This window comes from Clarias gariepinus, chromosome 23 (assembly GCF_024256425.1).
Source record: "Clarias gariepinus isolate MV-2021 ecotype Netherlands chromosome 23, CGAR_prim_01v2, whole genome shotgun sequence".
Taxonomy (NCBI): domain Eukaryota; kingdom Metazoa; phylum Chordata; class Actinopteri; order Siluriformes; family Clariidae; genus Clarias; species Clarias gariepinus.
The window spans coordinates 25,328,997-25,345,839 of NC_071122.1; the positions used below are offsets into that span (position 1 = coordinate 25,328,997).

The window sequence follows — 16,843 nt, forward strand, 5'->3', positions numbered from 1 at the left end:
ACTTGGACAAATAGCAAGATTCAAGGGATCTAACATTTAGTGTAGTATCAAATTAAAAATCGCACACATTTTAATGTAAGATTAATTACCAGTGACTGACCATAATGCTCTTTGCCAAAGAAAGGTAATATGCTTTGGCAGTTGCTTACAAGGCAATGAATTTTAGAAGTGATTAGTTGGATTCATAAAATAAAATTCTGAAACTGAATATTACAAGCAGAATGTTCTTATTAGGAATAAATACAAATATAGAAATCAACTAAAGGTCTGGTGTGGGCTTCTAGATTTTTGTGCAGTATAAATAAGGTTAGTGATGCTACATAAGAGCTCCGGGTTGCTGTCATCTTCAAAGTAAGTCTCCTTGTTTATTTCAGTCTAGTGTAAACATTTAAAAGTACTTTTTCTTAAACTGTACATAACCCTTAAAACTTTCTGCTGGCAACACATGATAGAAATGCAAAAAAGTAAAAAAACACTAAAATGTTATTAGTCTCAATTTTAACCTCTTGAGACTAATAAAAAACCTCTTGAGATTAAAAAAAGACATTTTCTCCCAACTTCATTGTCACAGTGGGGCAAGTAAATTTTTGATACACAGCTGATTTTTCAAGTTTTCCCACTTACGAAGAATGGACAGATCTGTAATTTTTATCTCAGCTACACCTCAACTGTAAGAGACAGAATAAAAAAAAAAAATCCAAAAAATCCCATTGTATGATTTTTAAATAAATAATTTCCATTTTATTTTATAAAATAAGAAAAATAGAAGTTAGAATTTGGTAAAGAAATGTTTGTTTCACACTGCAGCAGGGATTTTGGCCCACTCCTCCATATAGGTCTTCTCTTGATCTTTCAAGTTCTGTGGCTGTCGCTGGGCAACACAAAGAGTTAGCTCCCTCCATAGATTTTCCGGTGGGTTCAGGTCTGGAGACTGGCTAGGCCACTTCAGGACTCTGAAATGTTTCTTACAGAGGCACTCCTTAGTTGCCCGGTCTGTATTTTTGGGGTCATTGTCATGCTGGAACACCCAGACACAACATATCTTCAATGCTCTTACTGAAGGATCTCACGATACATGGCCCCATCCATCCTCCCCTCAATACAGTGCGGTCATCCTGTCGTTAATACAGGCAATGTGTGGAGAATAGGAGGGCTTCTTAAAGAAAAACTAATAGGTCTGTGAGAGCCATAATTCTTGCTGATTGGTAGGTGATCAAATACTTATTTTATGCAATAAAATAATAATCAATTATTTAAATATCATACAATGTAATTTTTTGGATTCTTTTTTTTCTGTCTCTCACAGTTAAGGTGTACCTAAAATGAAAATTACATCACTTTCTATTCTTTGTAGAAAAGTAAGTGGGAAAACTTGAAAAATTGGCAGTGTATCAAGTACTTATTTGCCCCACTACAGGTATATACTGTATGTGCATATATATATAAAACCTTGTACCATCCACAGGATTTTATTTTTTTCTGTCATGTATAAATGTGTCAGTATTCTAAATCCAACAGTCATGTTTCTAATAGCGGTGATGTGAGACACTTTCAAATTATCTGTTTCTGAAATGTAAATTCTTGATGCGGGCGTAATATTGTTGGTTGCTTATAGTTGAATTGGGTGTGCTGTTATAGCTTGAGCTTGAGTACCTGTGCATTTGGTGACATTCTTAAATGGAGTTCATTGTCCCAAGTCTTGAAAAAAGCAATTTAAAAAATATTTTTTTCTAAATTTCTGCCATTTATGAAGGTGCATTCCAGTTGTATTGTGGAACAGGATAAAAACAGTATAAATGCCATTCTTAACCCAGATTTAAAGTTTCACTTCTCCTTTGTTATTTTCACAAAATGGCTCAGAAATAGCTCAGGATAACATTTGCATTATTAACTTAGAACAAAATTAAATTCATCACAAGCCAGTCATATTTTATACTTGCTTGTTGATGCTTGGTTGAATAAATCATTGGTAAAATTAAGTTGCTAAATGAAGTTTTTTGATAAAAAAAGGCATGTTAGGAATTATGAAAACTGGTTCTGTTGTCCCACTTGTGGCACTGTTAAATCATAATAATAACATTTTAAAGGATGGTTTCTTAAAACTGGTCTTAGGCGTTTAACTATGTTTAATAAAGTGTTGTAGACTTTATCCTTACCTGAAAATTGTATAATATGTAATTATGCAATAATTGTTCAAACATGCTTTTGGCATTTGGCACCCAGGAGTTAGTACACGTGTCACATTTTTTAACATTCTTATAAGGAGTTCATTGTCTCAAGTCTATTTATGTACATTTCAGTTGCATTGAGGAAAAGGATAACGTGTCATTATCTAGCCTAGATTTACAGTTTTGCTTCTATGTAGGTGTGTTATTTTCACAAAACGTCAAGTCAGGATTGAATTTGCATAATTTATTTAAAACGAAATGAAATACATCAGAAGTCAGTCATATTTTATGCTTGCTTGTTGATGTCTTGTTGGTCTTCACTTTATTCTTCTTTGCCCTTTGGAAAATAATAAATGTGTACAATTAGAAGAACCATTTAAAATTATTTAGTAAAGGTTGTTTTTTATGAAAAGAGCATGTTATGAATTATTTAAAAAAACGTAAGATGATTATGCCTCACCTTTCCAGCCTCTCTGCTCTTGACTCTCAGCTTGTTGACCTGGGACTCAGCAATGTCAGCACGCTCCTGAGCTTCCTCCATCTCATGCTGCACTTTTCTGTACCTGGACAAGTGAGTGTTGGCCTGCTCCTCCTGTGATCACCAAATAACATCCAAAATAGTGTTTTTTAAATCAAGTAAAAAAAATCCCCATGATTGTTGTAATGCCCTACATGAATGACCAGTGTAGGTTGTAAACTTACAGCATCCTCAGCCTGCCTCTTGTAGGCCTTCACTTTGAGCTGCAGTTTGTCCACAAGGTCCTGCAGTCTAATCACGTTCTTCTTATCCTCTTCAGTCTGTAGAGAATGGTCTTTATTTATATTTTGCTTATTTTTAGTTGCTACTGTACATGTGCTACATTTTGACCAAAACATTTAGTACCTGGTAGGTGAGCTCCTTCACTCTTCTCTCATATTTACGGACCCCTTTAATGGCTTCAGCTCCACGTCTCTGCTCAACTTCGACCTCACTCTCCAGTTCACGCACCTAGATCAGACATTTAATTTGTGGAAAACCTTTTAGTAAAATGATTTTCTAGCTGTGTCGTGAGATTAAAGACTGTGAAATACCCTAGATTCCAGTTTCTGGAGCTGCTTCTTTCCACCCTTCATCGCAAGGCTCTCAGCCTCATCCAGACGGTGCTGTAGATCTTTGACTGTAACCTCAAGGTTCTTCTTCATCCTCTCCAGGTGAGCACTGGTGTCCTGCTCTTTCTTCAACTCCTCAGCCATCATGGCAGCCTAGTGTATGAGTCATGGAAGTGTCAGGTGTCAGTGTTTACATGCATTTGTAAAGGTCACTGGGGAATCAAATCTATCTTCTTGAACACTTACATCTGTGATTGCTTTCTTGGCCTTTTCTTCAGTATTTCTGGCCTCCTGGATGGTGTCATCCACCTCACCTTGGACCTGAACCAGATCAGCCTCAAGCTTTTTCTTGGTGTTGATCAGGCTGGTATTCTGTCGAAAGGGGTAACAAAGTGACATTTGGTGTTTTTGTCACAAAACATCAAAGAAAATACTGTATAAAGATCAATGTCACAACAGCTACGAGATCCTCCCTACCTGAGAGTGCAGCAGTGCCACACGCTCACTGGCATCGACCAGCTCCTGTTCAGCTACTTTGCGTCCTCTCTCTGTCTGCTCCAGTGCAGTTCTCAACTCTTCAATCTCTGCCAGCATCAGGTTATTCCTGCGCTCCACCATGGCCACCTGCTCCTTCATCTCTTCCTGGCCTCTGACAGCCTCATCAAGGTGCAGTTGGGCATCCTGATGTAAAAGCAGTTATCGGTTTTACTAGAAACTTCATATTACACTTTTGTAAACCTTTGCTGTGAATCAAACAAAAAAGATAAAGGCAGACCTTAAGCTGTCCATGAACATTCCTGAGTTGTTTCTGGGCCTCAGAAGCCTGACGGTTGGCATGGCTCAGCTGAATCTCCATTTCATTGAGATCTCCCTCCATCTTCTTCTTGACCCTCAAAGCATCATACCTGCTTCTTATCTCAGAATCCAGAGTGGTCTGCATGGACTCAATCACCCTCTGGCTGTTTCTCTTGATCTGCTCCATCTCTTCATCTTTCTCAGCCAGTTTCCTGTCAATCTCACTCTTAACCTGGTTAAGCTCAAGCTGGATACGGAGGATCTTAGACTCTTCATGTTCAAGTGTACCCTAAAGAAATAGGTTAAATGTTAAATGATGTATATCCAATTTTCTTTTTTTGCTTATTGCAGTTCTCCATAGTTACCTCAGCTTCTTTGAGAGCAGTCTGGATTTCCGATTTCTCAGTTTCCACTGTCTTCTTTGCTTTCTCCAGCTCATGGATGGTTTTTCCAGTGTCCCCAATCTGCTCAGTCAGGTCAGAGATCTCCTCTGCAGAACAGAGAAACTTCCTTGTTTGTTCATTTTCCATTTTATGGGTACTAAGAACTTGCATTTAATATTTTTTTTATATACGCTGGAGGTTCTTGTTCTCCCTTTTTAGAGTCTCCAGATGGTCAAGAGATGGTCATATGAGTTCTTCATTTTAAAGAGCTCAGTGCTGAGAGAGCGAGCTTCTTTCTGAGCTCCCTCCAATTCAGCCTGGCCTTCCTCATACTTCTGCTTCCATTCTGCCAAGACCTAAATGTCACGGTAAAAAGGATCATGTAAATTCACGCTTGTGCCAGTTTAATAACTTGGCAATATTTTTGTAAATAGATGGTCACCTTATCAAAGTTCCTTTGCTTCTTGTCAAGATTTGCTGCCAGGGCATTGGCTCTCTCAACATCGATCATGAGGTCCTCCACTTCACCCTGCAGTCTCTGCTTGGTCTTCTCCAGAGAAGCACATTTGGAGTTCACAGCTTCTATGGATTCCTCTGCTTCTTGTAGACGCTGAGCAAGCTTTTTTCTGTAAGGAAGTTAATCAGCAATATGTTGTAAATGTGGCTTTGATGTAGGTTATTTGTTTAGACACAACTGTTTGTCACTGCGTTATGAATTTACTTGGACTCTTCAAGCTCCTTAGTTTGCTGGATGGCATCAGTCTCGTATTTGGTTCTCCACTGAGCCACCTCACTGTTCGCCTTGGACATTCCACGCTGAAGCTCAGCCTTGGCCTCCTGCTCTTCCTCAAACTGCTCTCTGAGCAGATCACAATCATGACGAGCTGATTGGACAGCATGAGCGAGGGCATTCTTGGCCTAAAGTGAAGAGTTGATTTTCGGTTTACAGTGATACTCCATATAAATTTAAGCACACTAATGGTATGGACAGATTCATGTAGTTACTTTTTACTATTTACCTTCACTTCCTCCTCAATGACTCTCTTGAGTTCTTCAATCTGCTGAGTGTAAGCTTGTTTTCCTCTTGTAAGCTGGGAAACAAGTGCATCTTTCTCTTCCAGTTGCCGACTGAGTTCACCTGTCACCAATCATTGAGCATTAGCTGTGTGTTACACATCAAAATTTTAATTACATCTTAAATACTCACCATTTTCAGTCTGAAATCTTGCCTTATGTGTGTTAATGTCATTGAGTTGTCGGACATTCTCATCATTTTTTGTCTTGAGTTCACTCAGTTGGTCCTCAAGGGTGCGGCACATCTTCTCTAGGTTGCCCTAAATCATTATAATAAATAGAAATACTACAGTAATTTATATCAGTACTCTTTATCTCAGCACTCTGCTATAAAAAGTAAAGTCCATTATGATACCTTTGCTTTGGCAACAGCTTCCATGTTACTAGAGAGGTCATCAATCTCCATTTTATATTCACTCTTTTCCTTCTCCAGCTTCTGTTTGACACGCTGAAGGTTGTCGATCTGCTCTCCAAGCTCAGCAACACTATCAGCTTGTTTCTTGCGCAGTGCAGCAGCCGTGGCTTCATGCTGCAGAGTGGACTCTTCCAGATCACGACGCAGTTTCTGGAACTCAGCCTCACGCTTCTTGTTCATCTCAATCTGAGCAGCAGTGGCACCTCCAGCTTCCTCGAGCCTCTCACTGATCTCCTCAAGTTCCCTGGAGAGATCAGCTCTCTGCTTTTCAACTTTAGCCCGAGCTGCACGTTCAGCCTCAATTTCCTCTTCCAGCTCCTCAATGCGAGCCTAAAATTTAAACGTTAGTCTTGTCTGAATTAATACCTTTGTTAGCAGAGCTTACAACCAAGATGTTTTAAATCTCATAATTACCTGGAGTTCTTTGATCTTTTTCTGAAGTTGAGCTCCCAGGGACTGTTCATCTTCAATCTTGCTCAGGAGCTGACTTACTTCCAAGTCTTTTCTGTTTTGTGCAATGAGAAAGAAACAAACATAATAATGTACCATTACTAACAAACATGGTAAATATTCACAAGAGCTCTATATGTTCTTTAAGAACTTAAAAGTTAATGTACACACACTCACTTCTTGATCTTTTCATCAGACTGCTGCTTGTCATTCTCCAGGTCCATTATGGACTCTTGGGTCAGTTTCAAGTCACCCTCAAGCTTCCTCTTGGCTCTCTCCAGGTCCATACGGAGTTTCTTCTCTTGTTCCAGAGAACCCTCAAGCTGTGTATGTCAGAATGTTACATTATCACAATCTATAACAATCTATAACCAAGATACATATTTTGTTAAAAACACATGTCTTACATCATCAACTTGTTGCTCAAGCTTGGTTTTTGCTTTGGTCAGTGTGTTGACTTTGTCTTCTTCTGCCTGGAGATCATCTAGAGTCTGCTGGTGTGCCTCTTGGAGGGCTTTCTTCTCTTTAGTAAGCTTGGCAATGCTCTCATCCTGAGAGGTCATCTCCTCAGTGAGGTTCTTGACCTATCACAGAGCATTGTGATAATGTTATGTTTGTATTTTCCTATTATAAAAGTAAACTATATGCTTCACTTAATTAAGTTAAACCTTGTTCTCTGTGGCATGCTTCTCTTTTTCCACTTTGGCCAAGGTGAGCTCCAGGTCATCAATGTCCTTCTTCAGCTCAGAGCACTCATCCTCCAGTTTCCTCTTCTTAGCAGTCAGCTCAGCATTGATTTCCTCCTCATCCTCCAGTCTCTCATTTGTCTCTTTGAGTTTAGCTTTAAGCTGGATCTTGCTCTTGATGAGCCCCTCACACCTTTCCTCAGCATCAGCAAGGTTCTCAGTTTCCTGTTGTGAATGTTTTAATGTAAATAATGTCTGAATTCCATTAAACATTGTCATTTCTGTTTGAAATACTTACAGATGTTACTTGAAGTTGCAGATCATTTTTTTCTTGTAGTAGAGATACCATTTTTTCCTCCAGTTCTTTCTTTTTGGCCAGTGCCTTTGCCAAGTCCTCTTTCATTTTCTCAAAGTTGTCCTTCATGGCAGCCATTTCCTTCTCAGTCTCTGCACTCTTGAGAAGGGGTTTGATCTTAAAGTACAGCTTCATCCATGGCCAGTGTTTTACATTCATGAATGAGTGAATGTTGTATTGAATACTGTAGATGGACTCTCTGTTAAAGGGACATATTCCAGTTTTTTGACTTGTTTATTTTAACCAGATTGCATTTTACTATATAAATTCAAGAGGATCCAGTTCAGTTTCATAAGCATTTGTATTATATCAATGTGTGATTGATATAAATCAAAATTTACCTCCTCTCCATCATCTTAACAAACTCTCTCCTCATGAGGTAGCCACGGCACAAAGCTTGAGTCATGGTCACCAGATTTGCCAGTTTCTCATCTCGCAACTCTTCAAGAGTACCCAGTAGACCAGCTTTGAAGAAAACCTGAAAATTTGTTTAGAGAGATTCTTAATTTGAGTCTGTACCCCAGAAAGAAATGAGGGGGAATTTTGTACATAACAACCTGTACTTGAATTTGCTCTGGTTCTTGTAGAACTAAAGAAAGGCTAGGCTGTAGTCTTTTAGATTCCTTAAGTTACACTGAATTCCTGGATATTTTTGCACTTACTATACTATAATATTCAGGGAAAAAAAAAAATATGTATAAAATGTAAGTATCTAATCACTTTTTATTTCAGACATCTACAGTACTTACCTTGGTGTGTCCAAACTTGTACTGGGTATGATCCACATCAATTGAGCCCAAGAGTTTCTCTGAAGCTTTCTTGTTGTCAATGAACTGTCCCTCTGGGATGACACTGGCATTTAAGACTTTGTATCTGAAAATGTCAAAGTGAAATATGTATATATTCTTGCCAATCTTTGATTTGTTTTTTATTTCTCACTCCACAACCCATGTGATGACGCAAATGGTATTTTTTCAGATGTTCTACAATTATCGCAATTTCTACAAACAGTGTGATTCAGTATACCTCTGCTTGAAGTCACCATAGAGGATTCTGCTGGGGAATCCCTTTCTGCAGATTCTGATACCCTCCAGCACACCATTACACCTCAGCTGGTGGATGACCAGGAAGTTCTCCATCAGACCTAGGGTTTCCCGGTTAATGGTAAAATGTGAGTAACAGTTCTTACAGTTCTTAATTTCATGCATTTAATAATCAAAACTTTAGAAAATAAAAGACCCACCTGGAGTCTTGGACTCATTAGGAATCAAGCAACGCACAAAGTGAGGGTGAGTGCTTCTCAAGTTGGTCATCAGCTTGCCCAAGTTTTCCTGTGAGTTTTACATTTATGACTTTGTTAAAGAAATTTCTTGCCTACTTTTATTCGATTGCTATTTTACATGATTAAAACCTGTTTACTCGTTTGTTTATAAATAACATCGAAAAAATAACCATAATGCACTATGCAATCTGTATCTCATTGTGTGGAATGTATTCACTGAACTTTATAAATGATCATAGTTTCTTTTAAGTTGTTCTCACCATGAAGAGAGCAGACACAGTTTGGAAGGAACCACCCTTCTTCTTGCCTTTCTTTCCACCAGTGTCAGCTGTTGACAAGTTAAAATTAGTCAAATATTGTTTTTCATACCTTACTATACTCTTATTTTATGATTACTTTTAAACTTTTTATTCATTAATTACTTGGGATTTTGGGACTTGAGAGTCTAGTTTTAAGTCCAGTCTATTTCTATACTTTATATAATTAACTAAATGTGTCAGATTTTGGTACAGTTACACACACACACACACACACACACACACACACACACACACATATATATATATATATATATATATATATATATATATATATATATATATATATATATATGTATATAATTTTTTTTTTTTTTTTTTTCAACAGCCATTATCAGTGAATTTAAAATCATTAGTGTTCATCTTACCATCAGCACCGCCATGGGCTACATACAAGTGGCACATGAGTTTGTTTGCTGATTTCTGGTACAGCTGGACCACAGAGTCGTTCAGTGGATCCTTGTTCTTGTCCAACCAGCCGGAAATGTTGTAGTCCACAGTGCCGGCGTAGTGCACCAGAGAGAAGTGTGCCTCAGCTTTGCCTTTGGCAGGCTTTGGCTTCTGGAAGACATTACTTTTGCCGAGGTGCTGGTCATGAAGCTTGTTCTTGAAGGTTACGTCTGTGGCCTTTGGGAACATGCACTCCTCTTCAAGGATGGAGAAGATGCCCATTGGCTTTTGGTGAGAGATATTATTATGAGTAATCACTGCAGTGTTAGTGAGAATATTTTATTGAAAATGTTGATGGAAACATGCTTTATTTAGCAGACAAAGATTTTTCATTTTTAACTATTGATGGATTCTTGTTGTTTAACTGCCCGGGTCTAAACTTCTATTCCATACTTATTATAAGAGAAACTAAAAATAAATTTTATAGGGCAAATCATTTCATACTGATTTTTTATATGGAAATTGCAGGACTCGTCCCAATGAACTTTCATCAGCTATTATCAAACTCGATCATCGTCATACATCAAATCTCTTCCAGATCATTCTCAGAATTCGTTTTTCTTTAACAAAAGAAGCAGAAAATAAATTGTTACTAACCTCTATTACTTATTATAAATATGGCGACAAACCCAGAAGATTGTTTTTACATCAGCTAAAGCGAGGCTGCTTAATGGCTAATACCACAAATTAAAGAATGGTTCAAATATCATTACAACTGCAACTGATCCCAGATTGTGTTCCGGTGATTTTTATTTTACTGCTTCTTGGTGTGTTAAATAAATGCTTAGACCAGGGCTCACTACCACCTACTTTCAACCAAGCCTCAATAGCCCTTCTTCTTAAGAATTGCAAGTATTTTACATTCCGTGGGTCCTATGGACCACTGCCATTTCTAAATGTTAATGTCAAAGTGCTGGATAAAAGAATTGCACCCCAACTAGAGGATGTATTCTCATGTGTTATATCTGTATTTGCAGACTGTTTTCATAAAAGGCCAAGATTTGTTTCTTTTTTGAATATAATTTACTTCAAATAAGCATCTGTATCGCCTAAGGTTGTATATTCATTGGATGTTGAGAAAGCCTATGATGGGTTTAGTGGGAATACTTTCTATAATATAAAGTATTAAAGAAACTTAGATTTGCTAATAAATTCCAATTTTCCCCCTTTTAATTCTGATGTACTGTAAAATCAAATATTCAGATATTTACTGCAATTTACTGCTTTTTTTAACTGAAAAATCAATGCAGGTAAAATGAGCATTCTATTTAAATTCCATAATTTTCTTCAATCACTTCCTACATTTCTACTAAAATACTTCTTTAATTCTTAAAAAAAAAATTATCTGCTTGTTTGTTTGGGGGTGGATTACAGGGATATAGATTCAGAGGTGGGTTTGCTCTGCCTAATTTTCAAATATAGTATTGGACTGCACATATCCAAAAATGTTCTGGATGAATTCATCTTTTGGTGTAAATTAGACTTACTGTCTTTTAGGTAATCTTCTGTATCAGCTCTACTTTACACTTCCATTCCAAGAAAAACCCAGTTAATACACTGATAATCCAGTGGTGCTTAATATCTGTTAAATTTGTGACTGTGTCAGCACTGGGGCTTTTGCTTGATAGAATTTGTTTCCTCAATCACTTCTAGATTTAGCATTTCTTTATGGCATGACAAAGGCATTAAACATTTTCATAATCTGTATAAAGATGGAGTCTTTGCTAGTCTTTTCTTGGAGTATGAGCTCCCAGCAGCTCATTTCTTTCGTCACCTTCAAGTTTGCACCTTTGCATCCAAACGTTTTTCCAGTTTTCTTTCCACACCTCCTAAGCAGCCCTGGGAAAGCCTGGTCTTGTTTAATTCATATCAGCAAGGTGCGATTTCAGAGATATATCATTTTAACCCAGGAGTTTGGATTGCTTTTGAGAAAGAAGTGATGGGAGATTATAGACAGGATACGCTGCAGCACTTCCACCAACCCCTCAGTCTTATTCAATGTAATGTTTTGCACAGAGTAAACTTTTTCAAAACAAAGCTGTGTGAAATCTGTCTAAGCCAGTTGAGATGTGCGTATGTGTGTGTGTTATTTGGTTGTCGGGGAATCTTTTATTATTTTTTTTTTCATAAACAAATTATATATTTTACTGTTTTTCTTGATATTTGCACATTGTAATTGTTTAATACAATCAATTTGAAGAAAAAATGTAGATGGTTTCGCTGACACCACAGCAGCTTACCTTCTCAATGAGCTCAATGCAGGCAGCCAAGTCCATACCGAAGTCAATAAACTCCCATTCGATACCTTCTTTCTTGTATTCCTCTTGTTCCAGCACAAACATGTGGTGGTTGAAAAACTGTTGCAGTTTCTCATTTGTGAAGTTAATGCAGAGCTGCTCCAAGCTGTTGAACTGTTACAGGAGATCAGTACATTAAACATTGCCAAAACTACTTAAAAAACACCAAATCATGGAAAATAAGAATTATTTACATCAAAGATCTCAAATCCAGCGATGTCCAGCACTCCGATGAAGAACTGTCTTTGTTGTTTTGTGTCCAACATCTCGTTGATACGGACGACCATCCACAAGAACATTTTCTCATAGATGGACTTACAGAGAGCCGATACAGAATTGTTCACCTGAAGAATGCAAAAGATTTATTGATATTATCCTGCAGTTTTTCCCTCTAAAAAACAAAACTCTATTCTCACTTTTAATGGCTAAATAATAAGACATTACCTGAGGTACAGTCTGGCCTTTGGTCACAAACTCATTTCCGACTTTGACTCTGGGGTAGCACAAAGCTTTCAGCATGTCAGCTGAGTTCAGGCCCAGAAGGTAGGCGATTTTATCAGCAACTGAAGTGAAAAAAGATTGTCTTAATAATCAAGAATGGCACACATCTAGTACTTTATATATTGATAGACTAGATATATCTTGTGATTGTATCCATACCCTCAGTGCCATCAGGCTCAGCCTGCTCCTCCCTCTGCTTCTGCTTGAACTTCATGTTGCCATGATGCATCACAGCACCGGTCAGCTTGTAGATGTTAATTTTCTCATCAGCGGTGAAGCCGAGAATGTCAATAGCCGTCTGTGTGATAAAAAGGAGAGCTTACTTGTGTGTATCTTTAAAGTAAAAAGGTTTTTAATGAAATCCAAACAAGTATTTTTCCTTACATCTGTGGCGATGAACTCCTCCACATCATTGATGCTCTTGACTGTGATTTCACCCTGGCTGATCATTGGGTAGTCATAGGGGTTGGTGGTGATGAGCAGTGCCTCTGTATGATAATTAATTCAAATTGTATTGAGGCCAGTTAGTTTTTCCAAAGTAACAAAATTGTAACAGGGTTTATATACAACATGACTCCAACATTCCTTACCAAGCAGCTCTGGTTTGTGTCCAGTCATGAGCTGGTAGAAAATATGGTAGCTCCTCTCAGCAGACAGCTGGAAGGTGACTCTTGACTTTTCCAGCAGATCTGGTCACATTAAGATAAATACTTAAATGCTTGCATGTATTTTTTTGTTTCGTTTTAGGACGGGAAAAAAGAATCATGGAACTTACAAGTTTCAATATCAGCTGAGGCCAACTTTCCAGTTTGTCCAAAATGAATTCTGATAAATTTACCCTATAAAGTTTAAAGATGGTTAAATTACTGTTTAATTTTAATATTCATAATCTTGCAACGTATTGGCTGCAATAGTCATGCAATCTAGGATTACTTACAAAACGAGAGGAGTTGTCATTTCTCACAGTCTTGGCATTACCATAAGCCTCCAGCAGGGGGTTGGCTGCAACAATTTGGTCTTCCAGTGACCCCTGGTGATGATTGCAGGTGTTTTAATGAGGTGTCTGAGGTCCGATTCTGTAATATAGCAATAATAATGATTTTCTTACCTGCATTTTGCCAGCAACAGGCTCTGCCTTCTTCTGTGTAGTCATACCGACCATGGCAAAGTACTGAATGACACGTTTTGTGTTGACAGTCTTTCCTGCACCAGATTCTCCACTGGGGGTAGAACAGGAGAGTCCAGCATGAACAACTGTTCAACACGAGTGCATGTATCTAGAGATAAATATTCCTCATCATTAGGGAATTATTCTTTAGAAAGAGGTTTTGACTTACGTAATCAGGACTGACTGGTTCTCACGATCTAAAGGAATAACAGAAGAGATTAAACATTTAATATAATGCAAGCAGCTATGTATACAGTAAATGGAACATTTTAAAATATAATAAAAACATCATACCAGTGAGCATGAACTGATAGGCGTTATCAGAGATGGAGAAGATGTGAGGTGGAGCTTCAATTCTCTTCTTGCCTCTGTATCCTTGAACAACAATAGCGTCGTACACTGGGAGCCACTTGTAGGGGTTCACAGTGACGCAGAACAACCCTGAGTAGGTCTGAAGGGAGAGTGAAATTGAATGTTCTTTGGTTTATGACACTGCAGTCTCTTATATTTGTCCTTTTTAACAGATTAGTTTTTGGTTCGACTTACGTAGATCATCCATGCTGCATAACGCTCTTTGAGGTTATACAGCACAGCAGGTTCATTGAGGTGGGTCATCATGGCCATGTCCTCAATCTTGTCAAATTTGGGAGGATTCATGGGATGGACGTCATCCTCCTTAACTGTGAGAGTCTTTAAAATATTGTGATGAAAAACATTGAAATGGTTAGTTATGTACAGTAGGAATCAATTGAAATGTTGGTTTTACCGTTGCGGCGCACGGCGACAGCATTTGGGTTTGTGCTTTTAAACGAATTCATAATCACAGTACTAAAATTACAGTACAGATTTATAATTTAAATTAAATATAGGCGTTTCTTATTTGCATCGAATTTAATCAAATTAACTGACTCTGGGTGTGCGTCAGAAACAGTTTGCCACATTAATGTTCAAAAATGATATTATAAAACTATATAAGCTACATAGCCTTTATAAGACTTCACTTTTATTTAAGCGCACTCACAATGACACAAAAACGTTATGATTTTGTAAAATAATGAAAGTAAGCAGGGGGCGCTATTCTGGATTGTTTTCGGTGAACTTGAGCGCGTCAGAAATTGAACTGAAACTCTGTGTATACTCACTTCACAGGTGTGAAAAATATATCCTTATAGAAAGTGAAATGTCTGCTCTTTTATAAACTAATGGAAAACAATTTGTGTGTATGTGTGTGTGTGTAGCGTCAATTGGTATCAATAGGTCTTACATATTAATGAAAAGTCGTGGATTATTCAGTGAAACAGGCTCTGCTGAAAAAAGTTAGGCACATCAGTCACCCCAAATTTCTGAGAGTTATAATATAGTTGCAAAATAACCGATGTACAAACGGTCCGCACTGAATACTAAACCTAAACCAGACACGAGGATTACCAAACCAAGATGCGTGTTTCTTAGCCCCACCTCGTTTTAAATTTCTTTATTAAAATATAAAATTTAAATATTTTATAAAAATACCAAGGAAAGTTATCGTGTATAGAGTGATTTAAAACAATGCAATTTATGTTATCATAAGGAAAATCTAAATTTTTTTTCCATTTCAGGGATTAAAAACGGTAGCAATGTCAATTTTAGAATCTAGAATACAGAAGATGAAAGTTACACAAATTTAAAAAGACGCCCGAATCACTGGAGGTCTCCAGAAGAGCCTCAGAGGGTCTTCAAGTGTGCATTTCAGTTCCTCTGAATGTATAGGTGAGAACAGCTGATTCACACCTGGGGAGGGTGAATTATTTGCATTTAAATGTTGTCTGACATTGTAAAGCACACAGTAAAACTAAAAGAACAACATCCCAGGATAAATAGGAATAAGAGGCCCTGATTAATCTGCACAAATATTATTCAGTACAACAAAATTCCTCTGCATCAACAGCCTCCACCAAACAGTCTGGAACGCAGAGCACAGGATGCGTCACACAGCCGCGATATATTATACTATAAGCGTATTATAGCAAAGAATACCAGTTATATCCAAAATAAAATACCTCCGCTGTTTTAACCATTAACCAACATGAGTTGGCCTGGTGTTATGCGCAGAGCACCGGGAGATTTCCTGAAGCTCAAATCTCTGAAATCGTTGGGGCATTTTTTCTAAATAGATACTAACTTTATTAACCGATGTAGGTTTTGAGCTGTACACACGCGCGTTCTTGCCTAAAAAACTTTTAAAACTACACCTGTACTGTAATATTTCAAACATTTTGCAGGCTGCCATTTGGAGAAACGAGAGAATAATGAATAAACCAGTTGTTGGGTCAAAATAACCCAACCAGGTGTTTATTTGTAAATGACTCACTACATCTCATATGATCCAACATGAGCAACACAACAATGTGTTTAAAGTCCCTGAAATTAAATAACAATAAACAGATACAGAGATACGCTATATAACAGTTTATATTTTGTACAAATAAAATTGTCAGCTAGTGAACTTGATCTAAACAACATTTAACCAATGTTTTTTTTTAATCATTATTGCACAGTAAGAATCAATCGCTCTGGTTTAGATTTTTTTATGTTTGTTTTATAAAGTACACATGTGGAAATTACCATCACTATTGTATTCCTTTGATACAACATTTTTTAATAACTAAATTGTATTTTTAAACTGCGATGAGTGAAAATGTTACTTTGCGCCACCTGGCGGTCATTTCATGAATGCCTTTGAAATGCAACTGATTTATTTTACCCACTGTCGTTTTGCCGCGGCGGTAATAACCATTCTGATTGGGTACCTACTGTAGGTTAATTGCTTAGGATCCTGGCACTTTTAGATTAGTCACAATCTTTTCACTTACTTGGTGATCCAGAGTTTCGACAGTGGCTTTGCCACCCTCTTTACTCTTCAGTGTACCCTTGACATACATCTCCTTAGGTTCAGCCACAAAGACTGCTGTCTTGGCATCAAAAGGTCTGTTCTGAGCTTCAATCCTCTCTCTATCTGGTTTCCGGAGGTAGATGGCCGCCGGGCCGAAACACTCCATCTCACCATCTCCCATGATGGCAGGTTACTGTGGAGTCAAGTAATGTACATGTACTTTATTTTACTTTGGATGGAGCCATGTAGTTGTTTTAATTTATAAATATTTTAATACTTTATACACACAATATGGTATATATGTCTTATATGTCTTATAGTCAATATGGTATATATGTCATATAGTCTTATATGTGTGTGTGTGTGTGTGCTGCAAACCTCATGCAATGATAACATCTTTAATGTTGATGTTGTAAAATTTTGTTTTTTTCTCCCTGCAAAAATTCTATTTTCTTAAACAAGGTCACCCTGCAATTTTACACATCACCTACCTTGTGTGATGTCAAAAGGAGAAATTGGCAGATGGTAGATTGGCTGGCAG

The 16,843-nt window shown here is 37.6% G+C and overlaps 1 pseudogene; it reads right to left on the reverse strand.

Moving 5' to 3' along the window:
- Window positions 1–2,477: 2,477 nt before the first annotated feature.
- Window positions 2,478–16,483, reverse strand: LOC128511289 (myosin heavy chain, fast skeletal muscle-like; annotated as a pseudogene).
- Between the last annotated feature and the right edge of the window lie 360 nt (window positions 16,484–16,843).